Raw genomic sequence first — 21890 nt, forward strand, 5'->3', positions numbered from 1 at the left:
TTTAAATCTATATAGTTTATTATACTTATGTTTTTAAATCTCGCCAACACAATATTTTTAGTTTCACAAAGAAAACTTATTTTATCTTTTCGAATTTTTTTTCATTCAAATGTTAATCATCTTTATTCTTAAAAAAAGTTTCAATGCCTAAAGCGTAAAATATTTAACCTGCAGCAGCTACAATAATTTTTACTTAAAACTTTTGTATTCTACGAGCGTTCATGTTTATATCTTACAGGATTAAAAATTATTTACATTATTTACTACTTCATCGCGCCCATTCGTTAAAAACCAGTAGGTATCTAAAAATATATTGTGTCCAAGGACAATCATGGAAAATATGTATAGAGTAAACGAAACGATGTATATGGCGTTGATCGACCTTAAAAAACCTTTGACGATGTCGATTGGGACAAAAAGAACTAAAGGAAAAATGTATTCGAAGAATAAGAGTGAATTGTAGGCTAATACAAATGTTGCGTTTTGCAGACGACATAGCCATGGTGGTAGAAAGTTAAGAAAATGTAGGCAACATGCTAACAAAAATAAACGATAGCTGCAAAGAGGAATGAAAATGAACAAGAGCAAAACTAAAATACTAATATGCAGTAAATAAGAACTAACTTTGAATATAATGATCGAAGATGAGAAACTGGAAACTGTCCAATGTTTCACATTTTTAGGAAACAAATTAACACATGATAAAAAAAGCAAAATGAACATAAAGTGCAGAGTAGCACAAGCAGAACAAGCATTTTACAAAAAGAAGCACCTTCTCAAGGAAAACACTGTCAGTATTAAGACCAGAATAGCTTTGATAAAGAGTTTTGTATGGAGTATAGCAATATATGGAGCAGAAACATGGACGATACTCAAAGCAGAAAGAAGATGAATCTAAACGTTTAAAACATGGTGCTGGAGAAGAATACTGAAAATGTCATAGGAAGATAGAGTCAAAAATGAAGAATTATTCCAAAGAAGTGACGAACAAAAGTAATGTGGGAAACAATCAGAGAAAAGAGGAAAACATTGATTGGACACACAATAAGAAACAATGAATGAATAACAACAATAATAGAAGGAAGAATAGACGGAAAAGCCAGAAGAGGTAGACCAAGAACACCATTTATTAAACAAATCATAGAAGATATAGGAAAAACTATATAGAGACCAATGGAGATCCATCGAAGACATTAAACCAATCTAAGGATTGTAAAAAAAAATCTAAGAATGATAATTATGATTATTTTTTATTTATAGTTGTATTGTAAATATAATTATTACCGATATAGTATACGAGTTATACCAAAGTACAATAGTTATCGAGAGTAAGTGAAAACCAAACAGGCTTTCTTATGGTTTTAATAAGTTACAAAAAAAAAAAAATTCAAAACTTTTTACCCCTAGAGTTTTAGACTATACCATCTGCAGTATTCAATTTTTAATCAATATAGGCGTGCCGGATAAAATGTCATCTACGAAATTTTATCATTGTAAAAAACATAACTTCTCTCGTTCCGCCCTGAATATAAAATCCGCGTTCATCAAACGATAATATGAAACTATATAATATGAATTTAACCACCAGTCATTGACGTAGACATAATTTTTCTTTTTTTTTGGGGGGGGGGGTGGGGGGAGGCCGATAGTTTGTTATATCCTTAACCAGAATCCCTCATAAGTTTGTTATGCTGATGCCGTTAGCCGTTGGTATACAATATATATATCAGGAAATTTCAGGGTTTTGCAACAACCTTCATTAAGATTACGATTTTAATACACGGTCGCATCTTACGAAATACGTTCACAGAACACTAAAAGCACTTAAAATAAAAATTCTGAAACCACCACAGCCCGCCTCACCCTCTTTACACCAGCACTGACGCCAGAGCGTATTCAGCTATGACCAATGAAAATCCACAACGCGTAGGAATGAAATTTATCTGTGACGTACTTTTTAATTTTTTTGATAACACTGGTTTTAATAATTAAATGAAAAAACCTAATACTTCTCAAACCGATAACTTTGATTGTATTTATTTTATCCAAAAAATAAAAACGCTACGTCACAAAAAAAGTTTTTCTACATGCGTTTGGTGATTCTACTATAAATTCAGGGGGTTTAAAGTTATTTCGAGCAAAACATTTTTTGGCCATGTTGTACATAATATTATGTTGAAATACGGAGACAACTCATGCGGGTAGCACGTTCTCTTCATAATTTTTTTTTCTGCACTTAATATTACAGAATAAAAATATTTTAAAAGCGAAAAACCACGCGTTTCAATACGATTTGCTTGGCTAAATACACGCATTTTTCACCATGGCTCCGGCAAGGCAAACGGCTGCACAGACGTCAATCTGTTATATTCAATCAAATCCTACAGCATTAGTCGGTTTTCCACTGTTGGGAGTCACGAGACGGCGTCGCGTGTAAGACGGTTTTGAGGAATCAAAGAAGGCTTACAAACATTACTTGTAGGTTGGGACGAGACGTGTTATTGGTTCACTACGTTTGATTAAATTTTCAAAAGAGACATTCTTTGAAGTTGATCAAATTATAATTTTACTTCTTTCCTTCCAAATCTCCATTTTACTCGCCGAATTATAAGCGTGATTCTCGGGTTTTTTTCACGATAAACGGTTTAAGATTGGAGACAAAAGACTAAGTAAAAAATCGAAAATTAGTATTACTCTCGCGTCGACGGTTTTTGCTGCCGACATCGTGCGTGACAAAAAAACGAAAAGCCTAGTCATAAGTACAACATTAAGCAACACACACACATCCCGATATTATATATACAGGATGATTTTTTAGGCATGCTCACCCCCACTTTCCCCTTTAACAGTACATATTTTATTCAAATTCTGATTTTTAGAATTTTTGAATACCTATATATTCCCTAAAGACCATATTTTCAAATTTTTTATATTTTTTTGCTACTCAAGGAGTTTCCTGTAGCAATACAAACTTCTATTTATCAAATGAGGACTGCCTCTTTTTTATTGAAATTATTTAGCAGATAATTTTCTTGAAAATGTTGATGTACCTAAATCAATCTCAAGCTCCCTATTTACTTAATCCAGTAGAGAATTTGATTCATCTTTTAGGAAGAGGAGAGAAATATCCTTTTGGTCCAAAAAATTACCTTTAATTATTTATCCACTTAGGTCTATATAGAGGGAAAAACATGTATCCAATTGTAAAATGTGTAGACCTTGATTATAACTTATAAACAATTTGAACTTTTATACACATTTTTGAGAGCCATTTTTATCTATAGGTAGTTAAACGGCGCGCTTCACTTACAAGAATTACCATAATACATAATTAATATTCTTAATACACAAAGTTATATAAATATAACCCAAAAACTACTCGCTTGAATTTTGATTTAGATACATCAAAATTCTCAAAATAAAATATCTGCTCAATAATTAAAAATGAAAAATAGGGGGAGGGGTCCTATTAAAAAAACGGAAGTTTGTGTAGTCACTGGATCATCGTTAAGCAGTGCAAAAAATTTCAAGGATACGATATTATGATCTTCAAGTTTAAATATTCCAACAATCAAAATTTGAATGTATGCATAATTTAAGCATACAATATTATGGTGAGCATGCTTAAAAAATTACTCTGTATATAATATATTTATAATATAAACCTCTATATTCTCCTACATATACTTATAAATTCCAAAAATCATAATTTTAACACGTGGATAATTTAAGTACGAAAATAAGCATGCTTAAAAAATCACTTTGTATATATATATGTGTGTGTGATAGCAGATACGCTTTTATGCAGTTATTATTAGTATAAAGTGTGCACAAAAAACATAACTATAATTCTGTAGCTTGACAAAGTGTACTGTTATAATTTTTTTTTCTCACCTGCAGTATACGGCGTTGTAATAATAACGTTTAAGAATATAAATCATAAATGCACATATTTTTATCTCGGAGAGTGAAAAAATATAAATAATACGTCACCCGTCCTCCGCGAACGTCATCATAATATGGTAAGTATAACAAATGATACACGATATATTGTAATATATTATTGCGCGTCTTTTATAATATTCTATTTTCTCAACGCGCGATGGTGTAAATTATTCTGTTCTTTAAAAGTAATTGCAAAATTGATACAAATTACTCGAAACGTCCACAGTCAGTTCAAACTGTTAATAAATTATAATAATCGTAATATTAACACAATTTAATATATATATATATAGGCATCCATTAATTTTAAATATTTTTTTTTGCTCGGTGCGATATCACTTTAACGCTTGTTTTGTGTAGTAAAAAAAAGTGATATTTAATCATTCGAATAAATCACGATGTATATTTTGTGTTTTGCACAATGTAAACATTTGTTCAGATACTTATTGTTTTTTTTTTATTAAAATGTTCTTCTCGTAAATAATATATTTTCTACATAGCTTTTCGATTTATTGTGAATTTGGAGAGGCTTTATATAATACGCCCATACATATATATGCACGATTGCAATAAATATAAATTTATAACAATAACACTTATAATATTGCAGGTTCCGTCTTATTATACACACTCGTATGTGTTTTAACTGTGCCGTCTTGTAAATATTTACATTAATTATGGAACGTTAGTAATTCGATGGAAAAGGGACTTTTATTATTTTTACACTTAAATAATATTGTAAATGGGTACATCAAATAGGCAATAAGTAAATAAAATCTTTGGGAAAATATAATAATAAAATATAATATATGATTCTTCGTGATCTAAGTGGTTTACTGTATAAATATTTACGAACGAAAATGTAAAAATATTTTTTATAAATGAATGACACATTATCACAATGTGTATTGGATTTCAAAATCCTACCAAATTATAATGAAATGTATTCGTTCACTATAGTTAAATAGGTTGATCAGATTATTAGATTAAATTTATTGTGTGACTGTACTGATAATTAAAAAAGTCTAATCGACATGACCCTATTAATCTGATTATGGCACACACGCGTGGTGGACTTTATCCCCAAAAATCGAAATGCAATTATGAATTAAAGTAATTACCAGCCAACTACTCAATAGTTAACACAACATTATATAATGAAAAATGATTTCTACCTAGGTATTTCGATTAAAAATATTTATTGTCTATATTTGCACGTGAATAAACTACCTACGACCTGTTTAAATAATATTTAAACGTCGATAAATAAATCACAAGTTATTCATACTATTTTAATAGGTAAATAATTAATATTCAAAAATTTATTTCGTTTATACTAAAACTGAAAATATGACAGTTGATTTTGTACCCCTAAAATAACCTCATTAAGTATATTATTAAAATATTACTAAATTCTTGTAATGCTGAATATTCATAAGCAACCGTTTACGTCAAGTATAATACTGCTATCATTTTACAAATGATTTAGTATAAGACAGTTTATAATTCTGAACATTCTTAAAAAACAGTCGATGGGAAAATAAATAATATAATAAACCGAAGAAGTATAATATAAAGGAGACGTCGAGTTTAAAAACAATCAATCGGCGGTAAAATCAAGCTGTAAATATATGTTGTATTTAATTAGTAGTTGTTTTAACGAGACCAAATAGAATTGATCACATACACGGCACATATTATATATTATGAACGTTATTTGTCTGAGAACTTCTTAATATTTAACGGTTTGATTGACGGTTTTTGAGACGTGTATATTCCTCGTGGAAACTTTAAACAAGTTCAAAGTCAATGTCTGTCGTAGCTTTCACTGTCTATCAATACAACGCGATGAGTAACGAATTTAATCTGAAATAATATATTATATAGTTTCAGACGTTTCAGTCATCAGCTATAGTGACGAAACAAGAAGCAATTCCCATAGCACTTTGTCGCGCTGGGACTAGAAATATCACCGGGAGACTAAAAATAATAAAAACGAATAAATGATGATTTAAAATAATGAAAAAAAAAAAATGATTGGACTATTCAATTAGACCGCGTTCAAAAACAGAGCTGATTACGTTTTGAAATGTCTGCAGGAAACTTTGTAAAAGAATTCGAAACCAATGGATCTTTTTTTAAATTATAATATTATTCTAATTTTAAGTTGCGTAGAAACGGATACAAATCAATTTATTTATTTCAATTTTTTAATAATATACTTCAGAGACGGAACGTAAAACTTAATTATTTCTGAACGTTCAACGCGTTCGAAATGTTTTAATAAAATTTGTTTAATTTGGATAGATTACTAATATCAAATAATATTTTGCAATACACGTGGTAGGTACTACAACTGCAACTATTAAGAGGTACCTATGTTAGATATAAATTTCCTGATATATTTTCCGGTGTACTCTGAATTCGTAGATTAAGTTATAACCGTATGCCTGTGAATAATTATAACGCGAAAATAATTCGTGACGTTGGGCATATTATTCAATAAAATGTGTACCCACCGAGAAATATCACAATTTATTATCTTTATAATTTAATTTTACTATCTTTGGAAAAATATTATTATAATAATAATAATAATAATAATAATAATAATAATAATTTATTTATTTCTCCAACAAGCAATAATTACAAGATTATACAAAATTCATAATTAATGTTGGATCCCTTCCAAATCCAAAGGCAAAGGTGAAAGTGCACGTGAGTACAGTCTAATAAATATATCAAGAATTAACATACAATGTTTAAAGTATTACGTATAATTTTTTTTAAATATAGAGAAAAGTTTTCAAGTAAATAACCTACGAATAATAGCAAATAACCTAAAATAAAAACACATGATAATTATTTTAAATGATTATTTATATCCAGAAACATATATTTTCTTTTTAACTGCTTAAAATTCATGATATGATGAATACTTATTTACATGTTTTACACAAAAATGCGTGAATACAAAATATGATTCAGATTGACAAAAATTAGTACCTCGATTTAGGTAGGTAATATAAAATGAATATTTGTCAAACAAAAATTGTGTGTTATAATATTATGAGTTGGTGAATTAACTGTATTTATATATTTAAAAACTACAACAAAGAAATTGCATTATATGAATAGACTTAATGTTTAAAATTTTACATTCGTAAGATAAAAAGTTGATGGGAAGAGATTATATTTTATGTTTCCATTAAATTCATATTTTAAGCAATAGCGGATCTTTTTGTATTGTTATTGTTAATTTAAAATATACCTTAAAACACCGTTCTCCATTAGAAAATCACGCATTACGCGTATTTTATAATTGAGTGATTTAAATATAATTATTATAATAGTATTTGACATTTAATAATACAGTAGCAGTTTATTGTCTATAATTAGCTTGTTATTAAATAAATCGGAAAGGGTTGAATTTCATACTTGGTTTATGTTCTTTACACACATAATAAATAAACCTTTTAAAATTATACTCTCGACTTAATTTTTAAATTATTTACGTTATATTTAACTTGTTGCATTGAATACTAGGAATAAATTAAAAATAAACTATACTTAAATAAATCAACATGATAATTACACTTACTTAAAGAGTTTTGTTTTTTTTTTATTTAACTTTTGCTAAAAACCGAAAATAACTGCACTGGTTGAAACTATTTATTTTTATTTTTAAGATTTTATTATGGTAAAATTAATATACCCACAAACATTATTTTCTGACTTAAGCTTTCTCTACTTGAAATAATATGCTTTTGTTACTCGTTTGTATTGGATCTTCAGTAATAGATTTTACAACAATATAATTATTGCTGTGTATTAATAGTATCAATTAATATTAAATATTAAATAGAATCAACGTTTTTCTCGTTCCTTTTGATAAATATATTGGAAAAAATGATCACATTAAGCTATTCAGTTGAATCGTGAAAAAAATATCACTTAAACAGTTTAACGAAGCAGCGTTGACGGCTCCGGTCTTTCTTTATCGTGTCAAAATCATTATCCAAGTTTCCGTGTGATTAAGACGTGTTCGACAAAAAAAAAAAATGATACGTCACAAGAAGAAGCTATTCTAGGAAGCTATATAGTTAATATAATAATATGGTATTGTACGAGGAAACGCGTACGCTTGTACGTATAGTTATGAAAAAAAAATGTAGTCAGGAAATTATAATGAGTAGCAGTTTCCTTCCTTATACATTTACCACCGCTGTTACTATCATCTGTGCCCTTAAAGACCTCCGTCGGAGGAGGGACTTAATCTGTGGTGGATTTCGTATATTTTTTTATTTTGTGTATTTATACCGTTAGGTACCTACCTACATGAAGAGATTTTTAACAATTGATTTCCCGCACCATATAAATCCTTTACCGTCTTGTTATCTAGTATCCTGTGGCTCTTCATTATTTATAATTGGTTGATCCTTAATAATATGATTTCAAAGGTTTCATTTTTTATTTTTTGTGCACAATAAGATGTGCCGTTTTGTGCAGTGCATATTATACGGTTTACAATATTTTTATGTGGCGTCTAAAAAGATTGACTCGACTCATAGAATGATTTTAGTGTATAAATGGTATACTTAAATAAAATAAAATATGTATTTGAAAGTTTGAAACACAGTCATATAATAATTATATTATATTATGCGTACCTTATCTTTTGTTTTTTAAGGTACTATAATTTAATGCAGCGGTACTTCTTGTACCTATTTTCTATTTTGCACGCTCTTACGTTAAATTAGTTTTTGGTTAACATGATAATATAATATCATATTTAGTAACTTTACTAAAACTGTGCGCGCGACAATAACAGGTTTATAACTACTATTATGTACTTTGTACTTCTGTAATATAATTTACAACATCCGGCTAATGAACTTTAAGACCCTTGATTATCATTTCAAATGTAATTTTAGTACAAAAGAACGCTTTCTATTCTCCAGTTAGGCCTTTAATTATTATTTTATCAACTACACAAGAAATATCAATTTTCCGCAAAATATTTAAATTAATAACATTATTAAAGTTGCTTACTGACTTTTCCAATTTGAAAATAATTTATCCTTTTCTGCAGCATTTCAATGGGCTGTCGTTTTTAATTCATTAGAGATAAATTATGTACAAATATATTATATGAAAAAAGCCTATTGTTACGAAACGTAGTTAACCATTATAATCATATTGTTGTAATATACGCTCATTTTAGAAAAAAAATAATCAATGAATGTTGAACATTGTTTACGCGATGGCGTAAAATATAAAAAAACAATATATTTTATGAATATCTAACAATTATTTGGTGTTCTTACCTTTTAACGGACAGTTGAAATTATTTGTGTGACCAATTGTCGAAAACAACCACCGCTTTTGTTTCCTTCCGGTGTTCGGGGAGGTTTTAATTAATTGCCATTGTAGGCTACAGTTCTGAAAATATAATGAAATAAATAAATTTCAATAATTCGACATTCGACTAATTAAGTATGAGTTCAACGGGTGGCGGGAATTGAACCTTTTTCAATCAGCAACAAATAATAATTGTTCATCTGTTCTATTTTATTTGAATTATTATTATATGACCATTATTAATATGTGTACCATACCTATCACAATATAATATTATATTTTATAATTTACATATCAGCTAGTAATTGTTAGTATAATAAACAAGGTAGATTGATTATCAATCCACTTTGGTAATAAGTATTATTTATCGTCGCTTGGTAATATTAAAACTATCCCAGGTGTGTGATGCAAAATTAAGAACAAATTATAATGATTAAATACGTTTTGTACTATTGGACTAAAGTAATTTGTCTGACATAAACGCACAAAGAAATAATTCGACTACCTACGATAATATTATAATAATATTATAATACGTAGGTAGGTGACTATTATATTATGTTGAAGAAAAATAAAATCGTCTTTAAAATTATTCGGTTTCAAAGACAATTTTTAACGCCCGGATTATTGTCTTGGTTCGCTTCCTATTATTATATTGTGTTTTCTCATTGTTTTTGAATCATTGTCAATTCTAGTTGATAGCTGTTTGGGCGCAGCGCAGGGCCGTATATATCTTACGAATGGGACCTATTAATTTTGCATTATGTCAAAACCTCTCTGTTTCTCTATTATTATATGTGCACGGACTAAAAACCCTTTGTGCTCCAGTTACAATGACTAATTAAATTGATAAAGGAAGCTTCTGTTGCAAAACGATAGCTAAAGGCGGAACGCGGGTATAATTTGTGTAGTGCCACGACAGTTGTTGGCGAAACACACATAAATAACGAGCAATAATAATACAAACAAACGAGTTTGCGGTGATTTTGAAGATTTTATTTCGATTACATAATATCGCAGTCTGTAATAGGTACAGTATAACAGGATTTGTGCACATTTTTTTCCCAGTTTCTCTAATGCGTCCATTTCTAAAGACGAGCGGAAGTTGTGTACCTATTCCTACGCCTACCACATGCGTAATATTCCTATTCCGGCAACCCCGGCAGTTTAATGGCAATTGTTAAGTGAGTTGAATTAAGTTTATGGAAAACATTTTTAAAAGTTTAAGTTCTTAGTAATCCTAATTTTTTTGAACTCAGTTAAGTTAAAAGCGACATGAAAACTTACAATTAACTTAATGGTTAAGTTAGGTTAATTTTTTTAATGTACAAACAGCCAGTTACACAGTTTTAAATAATAAAAAGTTAATGTTTTTATGCAATATATGCACCGTGAATAATGTTTTTTCAACATAAGCTTAAAAAAAATATCTAATTTTGAAAGTGCTGAAAATCACGATTTCGCACCAGAGGCGGAACCTTATTAGTGTTTGGGGCAAAATCGTATGGGGGTTTGAAATAGTAGCTAAATGGGTGGAAACAGTCCAACAAAACAGGGAAAGACCACTTCGAAGTCTGGTGACGGGGGGAGAGATAGACGAATTCGCGACTCAGCTACAGTTTATATACAATGACGAGGACAAAAAAAAAATATAACCTTATAACGGGTAACTTTATGGTTGACCTAACCTACGCCTGTCCTTAAAGGAGCGATACTCCCCTTAATACTAAATAGAGTTTTGGTATACCTCAGATACCAATAACTTTTAAGCTGGTTTCCGCGAAATCTTGATTTCACCATTCAAAAATAATATACGGTTTTGTCCCAGAGTAGTTGCTGGTTTTTAAGTAACAACTAGTAATGAAGTAATAAGTATAAGCCATATTCCTGCTTCGGCTTATACAACTAAATACTCTGTACCTACTTAATTTTCCGCAATTTGACACACTTCTTAAGCATATAAGACCAAATCAAGTACAAACATTTTTGATTAAAAAATATGAATATAAAATAGTATATTATGAGATTTTACACATTTTGCGACAAGCTGGAAATTATAAAAAACTTGGTTAATGATTATTGTCAACAATAATATAAACATAATATTATGATAGGTAATTGGAAAAAAAAACATCAATAACTTTTTTACCTAAATTTGACTCAGGGTTAGAAAATATAAAATCATCTGATTAGGCAACAATATTCAACGGTAAAAAAAGGGTGGTTCTCATTTGAACAAAAATAACTGTTTGTTGTATCTGTATATAATACAGCCACAGGATTAAGTACAAAAAAAAATATCGAAACATGAATAATAGGTACCTATATATATTAGTTAGAAATTTCATAAATCCGAATTTTATAATAAACGCGTTATTGATGGATTATCAAAAACCAGCCTTGGTTATAGTTATAACACGCTCGGAGAATCGTACGTCTGAAAAATACGTGCTCAATGCTCAAAGAGTGAGAAAACATACTGCAGTATAAACCATACTGTGGAGCGTAAATATAAATATATATTATTGTGTTTATGGTGCCTCGTTCGCCGTCGTTAAAATAATTAATCGCATAAAAAAAATATAATATATTATTACAATATCATATATTATAATATTATGCACACGTAAGATGATAATATTATATATTATAATTTAAAATATATATATACTCAGTACTCACACATCGCATCATGATACGTGCGGTATCCGATGTTATTGTTCGGTGGTCGCGCGAGACTTGGTGGTTGTGTGAGGGAGGGGTTGAGGGGATGGTGTGCGGGGGGAGGGAGAGAGGTTAACGTTTTTTTTTTTTTAAAACGTAAATTTTATGCGCTGCACAAAATTAGATTATCTGACGATGATGTACGCGATAAATCGAGAAGCTGCATGGGCAGCAAAGACAATCGAGTTTTCTTGAACGCACGTGCGCAAAGAACTAATAATACCATAACCCGGTGCAAGGGTGAGTTGTGTTCGTCGAATTATTATTTCACGTTATCATATTTTTTAAACCGAATGCTGTGTGCAGCTGGTTGTGGTCTGGGAGGGGGGTATCGTTTCTAGCGATAAACAAAAAAAAAAAAAAGCTAAAAAAGTCGATCCGCGACGGTTTGCGTCGTTGTTTAGCGTTTGGAGCGTTTATTGAATTATATCGGACTCGGGTCCGATTGCTCCAGCACCGCCGGGAAGTGCGCGTTTCGCCTCCGGGAATGCGTAAAAAACAAACAGACATCACGAAGCGTGAAAATTATTGAATGCAATCAAACGCGAACAAAGAGTGTACTATATATAATATAATAATAAGTGATGGCAAGCAACCGGGTGCTCTGTTCGAATCCCGCGGGCGAGTATAATATAATATAATAATTTATTGTAGGTACCGAGATGTGTACATATTATATTGTTTTATCCGCCCGTCGAGCATGGCGCGTTTTTTCATCCCCCGCAAAAATTAACCCTTTGTAGAAGTTTTAATATTATTGAGTATTATATAGATATTATGAAGCTCATGGCGACGTCACTGCTGCAGCTGTACGACGGACAATAATAATATTCGAAAATCGTATCGGCTGTATATTATTACTGAAAATACCTATACATACGCAGAAATTATAATATTGTAATATAAAAATATGGTAGGTCATAATATTTTAACAATCATCGTATAGAGTCGATTAATTAGAAATTGTTTTTTTCTATTATGTGTTTGTATACCGACTACCTGCAGTGGCGTGTTATATTGTAGGCAGGGCAGGATTTACCCATAGGCCACCAAGGCACGTGCCTAGGGCGCAATTTTTAGTTAATTTTTACTTTTTAGTTTTTCATAATTTCATAATTATATTTATCTAAATTTGTATTAATTTATATAATTTTTTTTTCGTATACAACTTGCATGAAACTGGAGAATGGCTCACGTAGTCACGTCGCAGTAACGTTTTAATTTATAAGCTATAACAACCTTACCGTTCGAGTTTAATCCTACGACCGGCGCGCGTTGCGCTTCGCCGCCACCGCTAGAGGGTCGACATCGACACTCGACGAGGCAGTTGCCGGCGTTGCCTATGTTAATGCATGGGAGATGGTATACAGGTGTGCGGCGTAAACACGTACAATATTGTGAGTGGCGCATGCGCAAAACGCCAGCCAAGGCATTCAAATATACTGCCTCGAGCCGCCGGGTACATTGTATATAGCCACTCTACTAGCTAGGTGGGGGACAGCTCGCACAGTGCTTACTGGAATGACCCGTCTCACCCCGCACCCGACACCACAATTTTCATGGCTTAAATATACAAGGTTATTGCACATAGCCAATATTGTTATCAAACAAAAATAAAATGGCAGCGTAAGGGTATGGTCCATATCATAGCATATAATATCATTGTATAGCCAGTATATGTCTTCCCCTTACGCTGCCATTTAAATTCCTTAACGTGATAAAATGATATAGTGGGGGTACTATTGCAATAACCTTGTATATTTAAGCCATGACAATTTTATTAGAATATTGGAAATAATTCAGGAAATCAGATGTCTTGATAAAGTAATTAATAATGTGCTACTGCTCAGAAATCAGCTAATCGATTACGATTATAGAGACTAGAGTGCTCATCACCAAATCATAGATAATTTTGCTACAGATAAATCAAGGTGCAAAATGATTTAATTATTGTACAAGTATACAAATTTACCTATGCAAAATTGTATTAATATTTATTTGTTTAGTCGGTATGTATAAATATAAAAATACCTAAATACAATTTTTATAGTTTTGTTTTATTTCATGAAACATTATTTCCCCCCTCCTTATGGGAGCATGCCAATTTACGGGGCGGAAAAATGGTAAGTCCGCCCCTGATTGTAAGACTATAAAAATTAGCTTGTTTATTTAAAATGTTGTTTTTATAAATAGGTTTTTTACAATTTTACAAGTTTAAGAGGTTTTGTTTGGTACAAAACCGTGATTTCTTCACAATGATGTCAGTGCCATGTATTAACTCATCAAATTTACTTATGGCAAATTGTCTAGTTTTAAATTAAAAATATATATTATAAAATATACTGGGGATTCATCAAGCACGTTCACCACCATTTTTCATTTAACTACAAATTTTATTTCTGATTTTGGAACTTTTAAGTGGACAATTTTTACAAATTATTTATAATGCTAAATTAATATCAGCCATTAACATTTTCAAATCCCCATAATACTCTCTATATCTTCCTAACCCATTATCACGGATCTATTATACTTACTACACTATAGTAAGTAAAATGACTCAAAAACTATTCGTTCAAATTTTTACCTCGTATGTTCAGACTTTTATAAAAAATATCCACTAAATAATTTAAATAGTAGAAAAGGTTAGTTCTTATTTGAAAAACAATAGATTTTTCTCTACGAGTAAAATCTATGAATCATAAATAATATGTTTTTGTTAATAATAGTAACCACGCCAACAAAAACATTACGAAAAATCGGTCAGAAACAAAAAAAACGTGTATTCAGCCCCAAAAAATATTAATGTTAACAGAACTTTGTATCTCTCCACTGGACACTCCTTAAGTAATACATAAAAAAAATATTGAACGTTTGAAAAATAATATATTTTAAATAAGTACATTGAAGAAGCAAGGGGGTGAGCATGGTTGGTGAATGACCTCGTTTATAAATAAATATATATTATATGCTTGGCTATAATGTCTATAATTCGCTATATGTGCCCATTAGTCGGATAACATATTATATTATTATTATAAATATTAGCAAAATAAGATAATGAGGAGGTGGTGTATCCCTCTTATCTCCCCCATCATCGACTACTATGTATAGGTACAAGCTCATAATATATACTTTCACATTTCATAGTTTAAAATACATCATAATATTATGATATAAAAATATAGTAGATTATATGTTTTATTTTTATGTCAAACTTTGTGCTCGTAATTTAATATTTTATTATATGAAATTTGGTCATATATTTACAGTCGGTAGTCACTGTAAAAACCACATTACAGCGTTTATTTAAAAGTAAAGTTTTCATTGGACGACTCAGATACGTTTTTATCTGTTGGAATAGGTACATAAAACGATCAATAAATTTATTTATTAATAATCCACAAGTAAAATTTATTAGCGGATCGCTCTAATAAAATGGAGGCACGAAAATACCATAAAATCGTGTTTTGTGGTAAAATCTCTAACCATATATTATAGTTTCGAAACGAACGAAATGCAATTTCATGAAACCATAATATTAATTTATACTTTTCTTGATTTCTCTATTCTTAAACATTTATGGCGTATTATACAGTTGAAACAATATTATTATATATGCATAAACTAACAATAAACATAACTATTTGACTCCCGGAATAAATTAGCTGAATTAAAACTTAAAAATGTCTGTTCATAACGAATAGTCTAGAAATTATAAAAGTACAAGACGAAGATTATAATATTTAAATTAGAGTTGGCTGTTATCTATCGAAGACGTTCCGAGCGGAGACATAGAAAACGCAATAATAAATTATTATAATGTGAATCGAGTTCGGAGTGAATAATACTAAATATTTAACTCCGCTCTTCTAAATTCAAAATACTTTGACTATTATTTACACTCATTCAAAATCCCATTTTCATAAAAAATTGTATAATAAATTTAAAAATCATTCTGTTTTTCGAAAAATGACTTTATTCTTACTTAGTTCATTATGACAAAAAAAATATAACTTTTATTTCTAATATGTTATTGCAACGTTTTGCCACAATAACTTATACAATTATGTAAAAAAACCTTTCCCGTCAATACTTTTCGGGAAAACGAGCAGTACCTATTTACTACTATTTAAAAGAATCAGTCTGTATATAAGTACCTACCATATGAGTGTAGTGGCTAGTGACTACACGATCATTATAATATACAGTAAACGTTTGAAAAGACGATTGTTCCAACAAAAGGAATATATATATTTTATGGATGCTGATTTGAATAATAAATATTGTATAATATTATAATGTTTATAAATACTAACCGTTGCGTAAATTTCGTTTAATCCCAATATTAAATCTAAAATTAAAAAATAAAAAATAATACAGGAACACCCATATAAATTGTAAACACCATCGTTACGTGTTTTTTTTTTAGGCGATGGTAGTCTGAATAGAAACCGTAATGTTCTACGCGTTGTTTTGAATGCACCCGGAAACATAAATTATAATATTATAGAGTTATCGCACATAAAGCCTATATTGTTCTTAGGTCGAATATAATAATAATATGTTTTATTGATGTATTTTTAAGCCATCGTAACGCATTACGCATATATTGCAAGGAAAAAACAAATGTTATTTCATAGGTAATTTATATTATGTTTATCACATATATGATTATTATAATCGTATTCGATAAATAAATAAATTTGTTGATTAGGTACCATATCGATTCGATAATAAATATTTTGCCGCGGAAGTCTAATTTCTTCGTCAACCGCCCCCGCCACCGTATTTGTACCGTTCAGCTGTCATTGGTTAAACATAGGTATATAATATGTAGATTATAATATTTTATTAATTATTAGTTCCATCCACATAGCTTACATCAACGGCACGCGGCGGCCACGTATTAGTTTTGACAAGTATACAATATATATTATTATATATCATGATTTATTACATTTTTTTTTGCGCGTCGGAAAAAAAATAAAAACGTTTGTAAAAAACCGATACCTAACCTACCGTGGTTAGTGAATTGTGTTATTATAATATACAATATTAGTGGTTATTATACTACCGGATTACGTACCAGTGTTGTACCACAGTATCGCGTACCGTATAAATAGTTTAGCTGACAACGACTTTGTATTAAAATGTTCTTAATGATATGTCTATTATATGATTACAACAATAAAGTATAAACACGTTGTTGTTTTGTGCATTTTTTGTATAAATATTTTAATAATCGCCGTAAATAAAAACCATTGTATACCTACGTCCTACATTAAACGATTAAACGAATAATTAATTAATTAGTTTTAACTAGGCACAGTACCTGATTTATAGTTATGTATAAATCATATTTCGATTAATACTGAACGGTACGTTTTCTAAATCGACTGGAAAATTATGAGTTTTTCCATTACGGATATTTGAAATACTTAAACGAAAGAGTTTGAACTATCCAAACGCCATTTGTAATTCGTATTTAAAAAAAATCTAATAGTTTAAGCAAGTATTATAATACAATGTAATAAGTAATAATTTAAATCACTGTCATACCAACGGGCACACATATGCCAAGGTTTTATTTCTACGGTTTTTTTTTTTAAAAGGAAGTTTGAATAAAATATATTATGTGCTTTTAACTTGACTACCAGCTATAGTTAATGCCCCCTCCCCCATTTTCCGTTTAATTCACGGTCTGACCTAATGGTTCGATTAATAAATATATAAATAATAAGAATAATATATATTAATAACAATTTATTATCGCACTTATACCGCCATTCCTATAACCAACGCACCGTCGAAATACAATTATTTTTTGTACAAGACCTAAATTGTGGTATGGATCCGTCGTAATCGAAAACCACGAAACTTCGCTGTTTTCGAACAGTCGTGAATAGTAGTAATGACGAGAGCAGAAGACGGATACATTTCGAATGTTATATACTTACTAAGGATCGCGGTTCTCGGGGGTTCGTCACAAAGTCTATTATTATATTGATCGGGGGCGGTGACGGCCTTTGGCGAAGATAAAAAATAAAATAAAAAAGAGACGTACGAGATGACGATATGGGCCGGAGAAATAAAATGCAGAACAAATGGAGAAAAAACGTCACCCGCACGAAAACAGTTCCCCAAAACGTAAATAATGAATGTCCGGGGAAATGACGACGTACCGCATATGAAGTTGTGGTCTAATCAAATATATATATATATATATATATATATGTATGTATTTAAGGGAAACGATCCAAAGGAATTGCAGAAAATACGAGAGCAGTGCCGTACAGAAAAATATATATATATTGTAATAAAGTTGAAAATTTGCTCGTCCTGCACAGACGATAAGGCGATCGTGGATTTAAAAAATCGTGTTATGAGAATATGCTTTCGGAAATGCGAACTGTCACTGCGTTGTGTTATAATAATAATAATATGCCAAAAGCAGCATCTGTGCAGAGCTAGCGATGTTATTATATATTTTTTTTTGCTTTACTGCGTTATCGTAATTTAATAAATAAATCGAATTTATATCGCACTATTGTATACATTTCGTCGAGTTGTATAATATTATCATCTTAATCTTATATTTGACACCCAGGTGGTATATTTTATTGTCACGTGTGAAAAGAGACACTATACACGAGTATTAGGTATAATATAGTATGAAAATAAAATTAATGACCTAAATCAAAACCGTCGCACGCTGTCGTGAAATCCTAAAATAAAATTAATATGCCTAAAGAACAACGTGCGTTTAATTTAAAATTCATCTGGATTACCTGCCTCGTACAACCGCAGAGATTTGGAGACGCATAATGATTATATTTTGAAACCACTCGAAACTATTTGGAAAATCATTAATGTCACTGTAGGCACTAAATTAGAGCAATAAAAACAGACTGCGCGAGTATAATATTATAATACGTTGACAACTAAAATGATATTTGTTGACCGCCATGGCCCATGAGTAAGTTCTTATAATATGAGATCTCATCAAGCTTTGTCCTGACCGCCACGGAGTTTTTTCATACGTTTACATAAACACAGTTTTGTCAATTTAAAGAATAATATTGATTTAAAAAAGATATTTGCAAGCTTGATGCAGCCGTACCGAAAGTGGCTACACTGTAAATTTCAAAACCAACGAGAAAATACTGATTATTGAGACCTAGAACGACATAATATCTCTGGAATCATTTTCAGTGACATTTTAGATGAGATCTCAAAATCCAAGTTTAGTACAGTAGAAACTCGATTAACCGTCTCACTCTGTTATTCGTCATCGTCCAAAAAACGGCATATGAAACGCATGTCTTACTTCGTCGTAAAATGTGGAACTTTGCCGCTCAAAAATCTTAAGTCTCGAAGAAACAAAAGAGGATGACGAATTATTTTGTAAAGTACCTATGTGATATTATATTTGTTAGTATTTTTTTTGTATGTACACACGTTGTAGAATATATAGGTACCTACGGTTATGGCTGATTTTCTGTTAATCGTCTATTCGGTTAACCATTATAGTCTAGATCCCGTCAGTGACGGTTAATTGATTTTCTATTGTGATTTATTTTGAGATTTAGAATTCGATCTCGTAGCAAATTTAAGTAACATAGTGAAAAACCCCTTTGCGGTCAACGTGTATACTTATAACAGTGCGTTTGTTTCGAGCGTGCAATATTATCGTTTTATTTTTGTCGCGAATTAAAATATGTTTTACGCAGCTCGTACTTAAAACACAGTCGTTTCCAAAACACTGTTGTCGTGTTTGACAGACATGAAATGTTTGCTGGTGCATTTCACGACGGCAAAAGTAAAACAAATTATGTCCTAGGTTAAATTAAGCGGTTTTGGAGAGAGAGGATTATAAGGATACCGTTTAGTTTGTGCAACCCTTTTGATAGCGGACAATTTGTACATTGGAAATTGTTAGGAAAAGGCATTTGTTGTCTATTGTTGTATAATGCGGTTTAACCAAAGCATAATGATCCGAGTGCCCCGTCAAATTGCTAATTGCGAATTCCTGTAGTTGTATGTACAGGTTAATCCAATAAGTTGTTCTAAACTTCAAAACTTTATGGAATTGATCTGAGAACTCGGCTGAAGACATTCAACTATGGTAGACAACATAATAGTAATGCACAGTGTATAATATTCTAATAATAATTGAGTTCTTGTACAATACGCACATTTCGTTAATGGCACCGGTAAGTTTTTTATGACTATAAATTAGTGTATTTCGTAAATATTTATTTATTTATTTAGTTCATTATATTTAAAAAAAAAAAAAAAAACAACAACGTTGATTAAATTTGATTAATTTTTTTAATTTTTGTTTGCTTACATACTTCAAGCGATGCTTGTAACGGAGGTGAGGAGTAAGTACTTGAGAGGAAAAATACAAATTAGTTGAAATCTAGCTTCATGTAAAATAGAAAAAAAAGAAACATTGTAAATAATAATATATGAGATAGAATTTACGTTTTACAAAATTTTGTCAACTCTTAAAAATAAGTTTACTCTACATTAGTATATTATATTAGTTTTAATAATACTTTTTAAATATGTATTATGTAAATATAATTTAGAATTTTAATACAGCGAGCCAAATATAGCCAATAGTTTTTGGATATATATACCTACCTGCGATTTATGTTGTGTAAACTAAATTTTTACATCGAATTATATATTGTTAATTTTTTTTTTGTTTTTTTTTCTCACTGAAGGGGGTTGTTTGTTTATTCGCTTAAACAAATGAAAATAAATTGTGTTTAAATAAATTAAACATTCAAATTTTGAATCGTGCTGTACAAAAAACAAAGCGGCTAGTTTACATTTTTCTAATATGCATGGTTTAATTAAATTTGTATATTTTTTTTAATCTATGATCGTATTTGTTGTTTAAATATTTATTAAAAAAAAAATACTACACGATATTTTGAACAATATTTTGCGTCCACGATAATATTTTTCGATATTTCTCACTAATTTCTCCATAAACTATGTGGAGTTATCTGAGCACACATGCGTATTTATATATTTATATAAAAATATTATGGCTTTCGAGACAATTAAAAAGAAGTTACTGCGGTAATGAACTTTTTAAATTCATAATCTCTGATTTAAGGAACGTTCGTGTCCCAAGCATATAAATAAAAATTTAGCAAAAACGCAATCAATGTATAAAAACAAATTTACGACCGAGCTGGCGATAACCACGAAGACGTAATGTGTACCTATGTACCTATAGTATTATTGTTGTGCGTTAAGTCTGAGTAATGTACAGCGAATAGACTCTCGACCGATGTGTATAGAAAACAAAACTATATAGAAAAGTATCAGTATTGCATCTCTGAATCTCTCTATAGTATAGTCATCTCTAAGGGTTTGTGTAACTAAAATTTATAAATTTCCTCTTCGGAATAATTTTGTCGTAATAATAGTACTCCCCTTTAAATACAGGACATTTAAAAAAAAAATTGAAGGAATATGTTTATGTGTTTAATTGATTATTTTTTTTGACTGGGGATATTTCTCATTTTTTTATTTCTTTATTCGATAATATTTCTTATTGATTTCCATCAATTAAAAGGTTTTAGACAATTCAAACTAGGGTTTGCTTGCAAAAATTATGGCTGTCTTTCCCTAAATTTAAAATACATTTTTTTTTATTGATTAAAAATTAAATGTTTCAGCATATTGGATGCTATTACAAGCCTTAATATAATTACAAATTATAATGTGATTTGTGATAAAGTGATATAATGATATTTACATGTTAAATATTATTAGTTATTATGTAGGTAGTGTTTTAATGGTTAAAATTTTAAGCTTGATCTCCATCTTTGCTG

The 21890-nt window shown here is 30.1% G+C and overlaps 1 protein-coding gene across 1 annotated transcript in view; it reads right to left on the bottom strand.

Moving 5' to 3' along the window:
• The window catches only part of LOC100159244 (leucine-rich repeats and immunoglobulin-like domains protein 2), a 145802-nt gene that overhangs the window by 94389 nt on the left and 29523 nt on the right, over window positions 1-21890 (bottom strand). Inside the window, exon 2 of the mRNA XM_003241560.4 lies at window positions 9273-9387. The gene's annotated coding sequence lies outside the window, so the exon portion shown is untranslated. The remainder of the gene's footprint in view (window positions 1-9272; window positions 9388-21890) is intronic.

The sequence above is a fragment of the Acyrthosiphon pisum genome, chromosome A2 (assembly GCF_005508785.2).
Source record: "Acyrthosiphon pisum isolate AL4f chromosome A2, pea_aphid_22Mar2018_4r6ur, whole genome shotgun sequence".
In the NCBI taxonomy this organism is placed as follows: domain Eukaryota; kingdom Metazoa; phylum Arthropoda; class Insecta; order Hemiptera; family Aphididae; genus Acyrthosiphon; species Acyrthosiphon pisum.